Raw genomic sequence first — 10,322 nt, 5'->3', positions numbered from 1 at the left:
TTGGATGATACCAACAAGTTAAAGTGACTTACTTTCTATGAATGCATTATCTACAAACTTGTTTCTTCAAAAGTATCCATAGCATATTTCCCCGGAGAAATTACCATATCATCTTTAGATTGGACTACCTCAATACCCAAAAAATATAGGAGTTTAACAAGGTCTTTCGTCTGAAATTTATTCGATAGATGTTATTCTCAAAATAATCTTTAGCTAGTGATGTTGGTTTGATCACACTCTTGGGGTTGAGAACCTTCCTAAGTTTGAACACGACCTCCAAAGATGTACCAATTGTATGCCCTGCAGCATCAACACCTTCATTTGTAACCTCAACGGCTGGCTCTCCCTATCAAATATGACCAAAAGAAACAGTGAAATCAAAACACAATACAATCCTTACCAGTATAATATAAAAAGAAAATGCGAGAAACTGCTCAATATTTGTTATGGATTTGTGCAGTGTTTACTACTTGTAACAAAACAATCACTTTGCATTTATTGTAAAAACCAAATGAAAAGAAGCAATAGAAGAACATTACCTGTAATGACCTCAAGACTCATTTTGATCTATTCATGACAAGAGCGTACATACCTTCTTACAAACACTCGGACGAACAAGTTAGTTATCACTTCAAAATAATCTTGGGAAATAAAAAGAGTAACATTTTAGCGTAAAAAAAAGACGAAATTATAACAACACATGATGTTATAAGCATAAAAGAGTGACATTGACCTTTATGGAAGTCTTTGAAAAAGGAAAAAGAACAACATACAGTTAGAAAGTCCTACAAAACAAAACATAGTATTTCTAGTTACCTTTGGATGATACCAACAAGTTAAAGTGACTTACTTTCTATGAATGCATTATCTACAAACTTGTTTCTTCAAAAGTATCCATAGCATATTTCCCCGGAGAAATTACCATATCATCTTTAGATTGGACTACCTCAATACCCAAAAAATATAGGAGTTTACAAGGTCTTTCGTCTGAAATTTATTCGATAGATGTTATTCTCAAAATAATCTTTAGCTAGTGATGTTGGTTTGATCACACTCTTGGGGTTGAGAACCTTCCTAAGTTTGAACACGACCTCCAAAGATGTACCAATTGTATGCCCTGCAGCATCAACACCTTCATTTGTAACCTCAACGGTGGCTCTCCCTATCAAATATGACCAAAAGAAACAGTGAAATCAAAACACAATACAACCCTTACCAGTATAATATAAAAGAGAAAATGCGAGAAACTGCTCAATATTTGTTATGGATTTGTGCAGTGTTTACTACTTGTAACAAAACAATCACTTTGCATTTATTGTAAAAACCAAATGAAAAGAAGCAATAGAAGAACATTACCTGTAATGACCTCAAGACTCATTTTGATCTATTCATGACAAGAGCGTACATACCTTCCTACAAACACTCGACGAACAAGTTAGTTATCACTTCAAAATAATCTTGGGAAATAAAAAGAGTAACATTTTAGAGTAAACAAAAAGACGAAATTATAACAACACATGATGTTATAAGCATAAAAGAGTGACATTGACCTTTATGGGAAGTCTTTGAAAAAGGAAAAAGAACAACATACAGTTAGAAAGTCCTACCAAACCAAACATAGTATTTCTAGTTACCTTTGGATGATACCAACAAGTTAAAGTGACTTACTTTCTATGAATGCATTATCTACAAACTTGTTTCTTCAAAAGTATCCATAGCATATTTCCCGGAGAAATTACCATATCATCTTTAGATTGGACTACCTCAATACCCAAAAAATATAGGAGTTTACCAAGGTCTTTCGTCTGAAATTTATTCGATAGATGTTATTCTCAAAATAATCTTTAGCTAGTGATGTTGGTTTGATCACACTCTTGGGGTTGAGAACCTTCCTAAGTTTGAACACGACCTCCAAAGATGTACCAATTGTATGCCCTGCAGCATCAACACCTTCATTTGTAACCTCAACGGTCTGGCTCTCCCTATCAAATATGACCAAAAGAAACAGTGAAATCAAAACACAATACAACCCTACCAGTATAATATAAAAAGAAAATGCGAGAAACTGCTCAATATTTGTTATGGATTTGTGCAGTGTTTACTACTTGTAACAAAACAATCACTTTGCATTTATTGTAAAAACCAAATGAAAAGAAGCAATAGAAGAACATTACCTGTAATGACCTCAAGACTCATTTTGATCTATTCATGACAAGAGCGTACATACCTTCCTACAAACACTCCGACGAACAAGTTAGTTATCACTTCAAAATAATCTTGGGAAATAAAAAGAGTAACATTTTAGAGTAAACAAAAAGACGAAATTATAACAACACATGATGTTATAAGCATAAAAGAGTGACATTGACCTTTATGGGAAGTCTTTGAAAAAGGAAAAAGAACAACATACAGTTAGAAAGTCCTACCAAACCAAACATAGTATTTCTAGTTACCTTTGGATGATACCAACAAGTTAAAGTGACTTACTTTCTATGAATGCATTATCTACAAACTTGTTTCTTCAAAAGTATCCATAGCATATTTCCCGGAGAAATTACCATATCATCTTTAGATTGGACTACCTCAATACCCAAAAAATATAGGAGTTTACCAAGGTCTTTCGTCTGAAATTTATTCGATAGATGTTATTCTCAAAATAATCTTTAGCTAGTGATGTTGGTTTGATCACACTCTTGGGGTTGAGAACCTTCCTAAGTTTGAACACGACCTCCAAAGATGTACCAATTGTATGCCCTGCAGCATCAACACCTTCATTTGTAACCTCAACGGCTGGCTCTCCCTATCAAATATGACCAAAAGAAACAGTGAAATCAAAACACAATACAACCCTTACCAGTATAATATAAAAGAGAAAATGCGAGAAACTGCTCAATATTTGTTATGGATTTGTGCAGTATTTACTACTTGTAACAAAACAATCACTTTGCATTTATTGTAAAAACCAAATGAAAAGAAGCAATAGAAGAACATTACCTGTAATGACCTCAAGACTCATTTTGATCTATTCATGACAAGAGCGTACATACCTTCCTACAAACACTCCGACGAACAAGTTAGTTATCACTTCAAAATAATCTTGGGAAATAAAAAGAGTAACATTTTAGAGTAAACAAAAAGACGAAATTATAACAACACATGATGTTATAAGCATAAAAGAGTGACATTGACCTTTATGGGAAGTCTTTGAAAAAGGAAAAAGAACAACATACAGTTAGAAAGTCCTACCAAACCAAACATAGTATTTCTAATTACCTTTGGATGATAGCAACAAGTTAAAGTGACTTACTTTCTATGAATGCATTATCTACAAACTTGTTTCTTCAAAAGTATCCATAGCATATTTCCCGAAGAAATTACCATATCATCTTTAGATTGGACTACCTCAATACCCAAAAAATATAGGAGTTTAAAAAGTTGTTTCGTCTGAAATTTATTCGATAGATGTTATTCTAAAAATAATCTTTAGCTAGTGATGTTGGTTTGATCACACTCTTGGGGTGTAGAACCTTCCAAAGTTTGAAGACGACCTCCAAAGATGTACCAATTGTATGCCCTGCAACATCAACACCTTCATTTGTAACCTCAACGGCTGGCTCTCCCTATCAAATATGACCAAAAGAAACAGTGAAATCAAAACACAATACAACCCTTACCAGTATAATATAAAAAAGAAAATGCGAGAAACTGCTCAATATTTGTTATGGATTTGTGCAGTGTTTACTACTTGTAACAAAACAATCACTTTGCATTTATTGTAAAAACCAAATGAAAAGAAGCAATAGAAGAACATTACCTGTAATGACCTCAAGACTCATTTTGATCTATTCATGACAAGAGCGTACATACCTTCCTACAAACACTCCGACGAACAAGTTAGTTATCACTTCAAAATAATCTTGGGAAATAAAAAGAGTAACATTTTAGAGTAAACAAAAAGACGAAATTATAACAACACATGATGTTATAAGCATAAAAGAGTGACATTGACCTTTATGGGAAGTCTTTGAAAAAGGAAAAAGAACAACATACAGTTAGAAAGTCCTACCAAACCAAACATAGTATTTCTAGTTACCTTTGGATGATACCAACAAGTTAAAGTGACTTACTTTCTATGAATGCATTATCTACAAACTTGTTTCTTCAAAAGTATCCATAGCATATTTCCCCGGAGAAATTACCATATCATCTTTAATTGGACTACCTCAATACCCAAAAAATATAGGAGTTTACCAAGGTCTTTCGTCTGAAATTTATTCGATAGATGTTATTCTCAAAATAATCTTTAGCTAGTGATGTTGGTTTGATCACACTCTTGGGGTTGAGAACCTTCCTAAGTTTGAACACGACCTCCAAAGATGTACCAATTGTATGCCCTGCAGCATCAACACCTTCATTTGTAACCTCAACGGCTGGCTCTCCCTATCAAATATGACCAAAAGAAACAGTGAAATCAAAACACAATACAACCCTACCAGTATAATATAAAAAAGAAAATGCGAGAAACTGCTCAATATTTGTTATGGATTTGTGCAGTGTTTACTACTTGTAACAAAACAATCACTTTGCATTTATTGTAAAAACCAAATGAAAAGAAGCAATAGAAGAACATTACCTGTAATGACCTCAAGACTCATTTTGATCTATTCATGACAAGAGCGTACATACCTTCCTACAAACACTCGGACGAACAAGTTAGTTATCACTTCAAAATAATCTTGGGAAATAAAAAGAGTAACATTTTAGAGTAAACAAAAAGACGAAATTATAACAACACATGATGTTATAAGCATAAAAAGTGACATTGACCTTTATGGGAAGTCTTTGAAAAAGGAAAAAGAACAACATACAGTTAGAAAGTCCTACCAAAAAACATAGTATTTCTAGTTACCTTTGGATGATAGCAACAAGTTAAAGTGACTTACTTTCTATGAATGCATTATCTACAAACTTGTTTCTTCAAAAGTATCCATAGCATATTTCCCCGGAGAAATTACCATATCATCTTTAGATTGGACTACCTCAATACCCAAAAAATATAGGAGTTTACCAAGGTCTTTCGTCTGAAATTTATTCGATAGATGTTATTCTCAAAATAATCTTTAGCTAGTGATGTTGGTTTGATCACACTCTTGGGGTTGAGAACCTTCCTAAGTTTGAACACGACCTCCAAAGATGTACCAATTGTATGCCCTGCAGCATCAACACCTTCATTTGTAACCTCAACGGTTGCTCTCCCTATCAAATATGACCAAAAGAAACAGTGAAATCAAAACACAATACAACCCATACCAGTATAATATAAAAAAGAAAATGCGAGAAACTACTCAATATTTGTTATGGATTTGTGCAGTGTTTACTACTTTTAACAAAACAATCACTTTGCATTTATTGTAAAAACCAAATGAAAAGAAGCAATAGAAGAACATTACCTGTAATGACCTCAAGACTCATTTTGATCTATTCATGACAAGAGCGTACATACCTTCCTACAAACACTCCGACGAACAAGTTAGTTATCACTTCCAAATAATCTTGGGAAATAAAAAGAGTAACATTTTAGAGTAAACAAAAAGACGAAATTATAACAACACATGATGTTATAAGCATAAAAAAGTGACATTGACCTTTATGGGAAGTCTTTGAAAAAGGAAAAAGAACAACATACAGTTAGAAAGTCTAACCAAACAAAACATAGTATTTCTAGTTACCTCTGGATGATACCAACAAGTTAAAGTGACTTACTTTCTATGAATGCATTATCTACAAACTTGTTTCTTCAAAAGTATCGATAGCATATTTCCCCGGAGAAATAACCATATCATCTTTAGATTGGACTACCTCAATACCCAAAAAATATAGGAGTTTAGCAAGGTCTTTCGTCTGAAATTTATTCGATAGATGTTATTCTCAAAATAATCTTTAGCTAGTGATGTTGGTTTGATCACACTCTTGGGGTTGAGAACCTTCCTAAGTTTGAACACGACATCCAAAGATGTACCAATTGTATGCCATGCAGCATCAACACCTTCATTTGTAACCTAAACGGTCTGCTCTCCCTATCAAATATGACCAAAAGAAACAGTGAAATCAAAACACAATACAACCCATACCAGTATAATATAAAAAAGAAAATGCGAGAAACTACTCAATATTTGTTATGGATTTGTGCAGTGTTTACTACTTGTAACAAAACAATCACTTTGCATTTATTGTAAAAACCAAATGAAAAGAAGCAATAGAAGAACATTACCTGTAATGACCTCAAGACTCATTTTGATCTATTCATGACAAAGCGTACATACCTTCCTACAAACACTCCGACGAACAAGTTAGTTATCACTTCCAAATAATCTTGGGAAATAAAAAGAGTAACATTTTAGAGTAAACAAAAAGACGAAATTATAACAACACATGATGTTATAAGCATAAAAGAGTGACATTGACCTTTATGGGAAGTTTTGAAAAAGGAAAAAGAACAACATACAGTTAGAAAGTCCTACCAAACCAAACATAGTATTTCTAGTTACCTTTGGATGATACCAACAAGTTAAAGTGACTTACTTTCTATGAATGCATTATCTACAAACTTGTTTCTTCAAAAGTATCCATAGCATATTTCCTCGGAAAAATTACCATATCATCTTTAGATTGGACTACCTCAATACCCAAAAAATATAGGAGTTTACCAAGGTCTTTCGTCTGAAATTTATTCGATAGATGTTATTCTCAAAATAATCTTTAGCTAGTGATGTTGGTTTGATCACACTCTTGGGGTTGAGAACCTTCCTAAGTTTGAACACGACCTCCAAAGATGTACCAATTGTATGCCCTGCAGCATCAACACCTTCATTTGAAACCTCAACGGCTGGCTCTCCCTATCAAATATGACCAAAAGAAAAAGTGAAATCAAAACACAATACAACCCTTACCAGTATAATATAAAAGAGAAAATGCGAGAAACGCTCAATATTTGTTATGGATTTGTGCAGTATTTACTACTTGTAACAAAACAATCACTTTGCATTTATTGTAAAAACCAAATGAAAAGAAGCAATAGAAAACATTACCTGTAATGACCTCAAGACTCATTTTGATCTATTCATGACAAGAGCGTACATACCTTCCTACAAACACTTCGACGAACAAGTTAGTTTTCACTTCAAAATAATCTTGGGAAATAAAAAGAGTAACATTTTAGAGTAAACAAAAAGACGAAATTATAACAACACATGATGTTATAAGCATAAAAGAGTGACATTGACCTTTATGGTAAGTCTTTGAAAAAGGAAAAAGAACAACATACAGTTAGAAAGTCCTACCAAACCAAACATAGTATTTCTAGTTACCTTTGGATGATACCAACAAGTTAAAGTGACTTACTTTCTATGAATGCATTATCTACAAACTTGTTTCTTCAAAAGTATCAATAGCATATTTCCCTGAAGAAATTACCATATCATCTTTAGATTGGACTACCTCAATACCCAAAAAATATAGGAGTTTACCAAGGTCTTTCGTCTGAAATTTATTCGATAGATGTTATTCTCAAAATAATCTTTAGCTGTTGGTTTGGTCACACTCTTGGGGTTGAGAACTTTCCTAAGTTTGAACACGACCTCCAAAGATGTACCAATTGTATGCCCTGCAGCATTAACACCTTCATTTGTAACCTCAACGGCTGGCTCTCCCTTTCAAATATGACCAAAAGAAACAGTGAAATCAAAACACAATACAACCCTTACCAGTATAATATAAAAAAGAAAAAGCGAGAAACTACTCAATATTTGTTATGGATTTTTGCAGTGTTTACTACTTGTAACAAAATAATCACTTTGCATTTATTGTAAAAACCAAATGAATAGAAGCAATAGAAGAACATTACCTGTAATGACCTCAAGACTCATTTTGATCTATTCATGACAAGAGCGTACATACCTTCCTACAAACACTCCGACGAACAAGTTAGTTATCACTTCTAAATAATCTTGGGAAATAAAAAGAGTAACATTTTAGAGTAAATAAAAAGACGAAATTATAAAAACACATGATGTTATAAGGATAAAAGAGTGACAATGACCTTTATGGGAAGTGTTTGAAAAAAGAAAAAGAACAACATACAATTAGAAAGTCCTACCAAACCAAACATAGTATTTCTAGTTACCTCTGGATGATACCAACAAGTTAAAGTGACTTACTTTCTATGAATGCATTATCTACAAACTTGTTTCTTCACAAGTAGCCATAGCATATTTCCCCGCAGAAATTACCATATCATCTTTAAATTGAACTACCTCAATACCCAAAAAATATAAGAGTTTACCAAGATCTTTCGTCATAAATTTATTCAATAGATGTTAGTCTCAAAATAATCTTTAGCTAATGATGTTGGTTTGATCACACTCTTGGGGTTGAGAACCTTCCTAAGTTTGAACACGACTTCCAAAGATGTACCAATTGTATGCCCTGCAGCATCAACACCTTCATTTGTAACCTCAACGGCTGGCTCTCCCTATCAAATATGACCAAAAGAAACAGTGAAAACAAAACACAATACAACCCATACATGTATAATATAAAAAAGAAAATGCGAGAAACTACTCAATATTTGAAATGGATTTGTGCAGTGTTTACTACTTGTAACAAAACAATCACTTTGCATTTATTGTAAAAACCAAATGAAAAGAAGCAATAGAAGAACATTACCTGTAATGACCTCAAGACTCATTTTGATCTATTCATAACAAGAGCGTACATACCTTCCTACAAAACACTCGACGAACAAGTTAGTTATCACTTCCAAATAATCTTGGGAAATAAAAAGAGTAACATTTTAGAGTAAACAAAAAGACGAAATTATAACAACACATGATGGTATAAGCATAAACAAGTGACATTGACCTTTATGGGAAGTCTTTGAAAAAGGAAAAAGAACAACATACAGTTAGAGAGTCTAACCAAACAAAACATAGTATTTCTAGTTATCTGTGGATCATACCAACAAGTTAAAGTGACTTACTTTCTATGAATGCATTATCTACAAACCTGTTTCTTCAAAAGTAGCCATAGCATATTTCCCCATAGAAATTACCTTATCATCTTTAAATTGGACTACCTCAATACCCAAAAAATATAGAGTTTACCAAGGTCTTTCGTCTGAAATTTATTCGATAGGTGTTATTCTCAAAATAATCATTAGCTAGTGATGTTGGTTTGATCACACTCTTGGGGTTGAGAACCTTCCTAAGTTTGAACACGACATCCAAAGATGTACCAATTGTATGCCATGCAGCATCAACACCTTCATTTGTAACCTAAACGGTTTGCTCTCCCTATCATATATGACCAAAAGAAATAGTGAAATCAAAACACAATACAACCCATACCAGTATAATATAAAAAAGAAAATGCGAGAAACTACTCAATATTTGTTATGGATTTGTGCAGTGTTTACTACTTGTAACAAAACAATCACTTTGCATTTATTGTAAAAACCAAATGAAAAGAAGCAATAGAAGAACATTACCTGTAATGACCTCAAGACTCATTTTGATCTATTCATGACAAGAGCGTACATACCTTCCTACAAACACTACGACGAACAAGTTAGTTATCACTTCCAAATAATCTTGGGAAATAAAAATAGTAACATTTTAGAGTAAACAAAAAGACGAAATTATAACAACACATGATGTTATAAGCATAAAAATTTGACATTGACCTTTATGGGAAGTCTTTGAAAAAGGAAAAAGAACAAAATACAGTTAGAAAGTCCACCAAACCAAACATAGTATTTCTAGTTATCTGTGGATCATACCAACAAGTTAAAGTGACTTACTTTCTATGAATGCATTATCTACAAACTTGTTTCTTCAAAAGTAGCCATAGCATATTTCCCCATAGAAATTACCATATCATCTTTAAATTGGACTACCTCAATACCCAAAAATATAAGAGTTTACCAAGGTCTTTCGTCTGAAATTTATTCGATAGGTGTTATTCTCAAAATAATCTTTAGCTAGTGATGTTGGTTTGATCACACTCTTGGGGTTGAGAACCTTCCTAAGTTTGAACACGACCTCCAAAGATGTACCAATTGTATGCCATGCAGCATCAACACCTTCATTTGTAACCTAAACGGTCTGCTCTCCCTATCAAATATGACCAAAAGAAATAGTGAAATCAAAACACAATACAACCCATACCAGTATAATATAAAAAAGAAAATGCGAGAAACTACTCAATATTTGTTATGGATTTGTGCAGTGTTTACTACTTGTAACAAAACAATCACTTTGCATTTA

General features: G+C 33.0%; 1 long non-coding RNA gene across 1 annotated transcript; it reads right to left on the bottom strand.

The window, feature by feature from the left end:
• Window positions 1-845: 845 nt before the first annotated feature.
• On the bottom strand, window positions 846-8,681 carry LOC127128524 (uncharacterized). The gene is made up of 3 exons (XR_007805946.1): window positions 8,459-8,681; window positions 4,223-4,368; window positions 846-946 (listed from the first exon to the last, which is right to left on the bottom strand). It is a non-coding gene; the product is annotated as an uncharacterized LOC127128524 (long non-coding RNA).
• Window positions 8,682-10,322: the final 1,641 nt, after the last annotated feature.

The sequence above is a fragment of the Lathyrus oleraceus genome, chromosome 3, assembly GCF_024323335.1.
Source record: "Lathyrus oleraceus cultivar Zhongwan6 chromosome 3, CAAS_Psat_ZW6_1.0, whole genome shotgun sequence".
Taxonomy (NCBI): Eukaryota; Viridiplantae; Streptophyta; class Magnoliopsida; order Fabales; family Fabaceae; genus Lathyrus; species Lathyrus oleraceus.
Note: the sequence above shows the minus strand (reverse complement) of the source record. Positions and strands in the feature narration are given on the sequence as shown.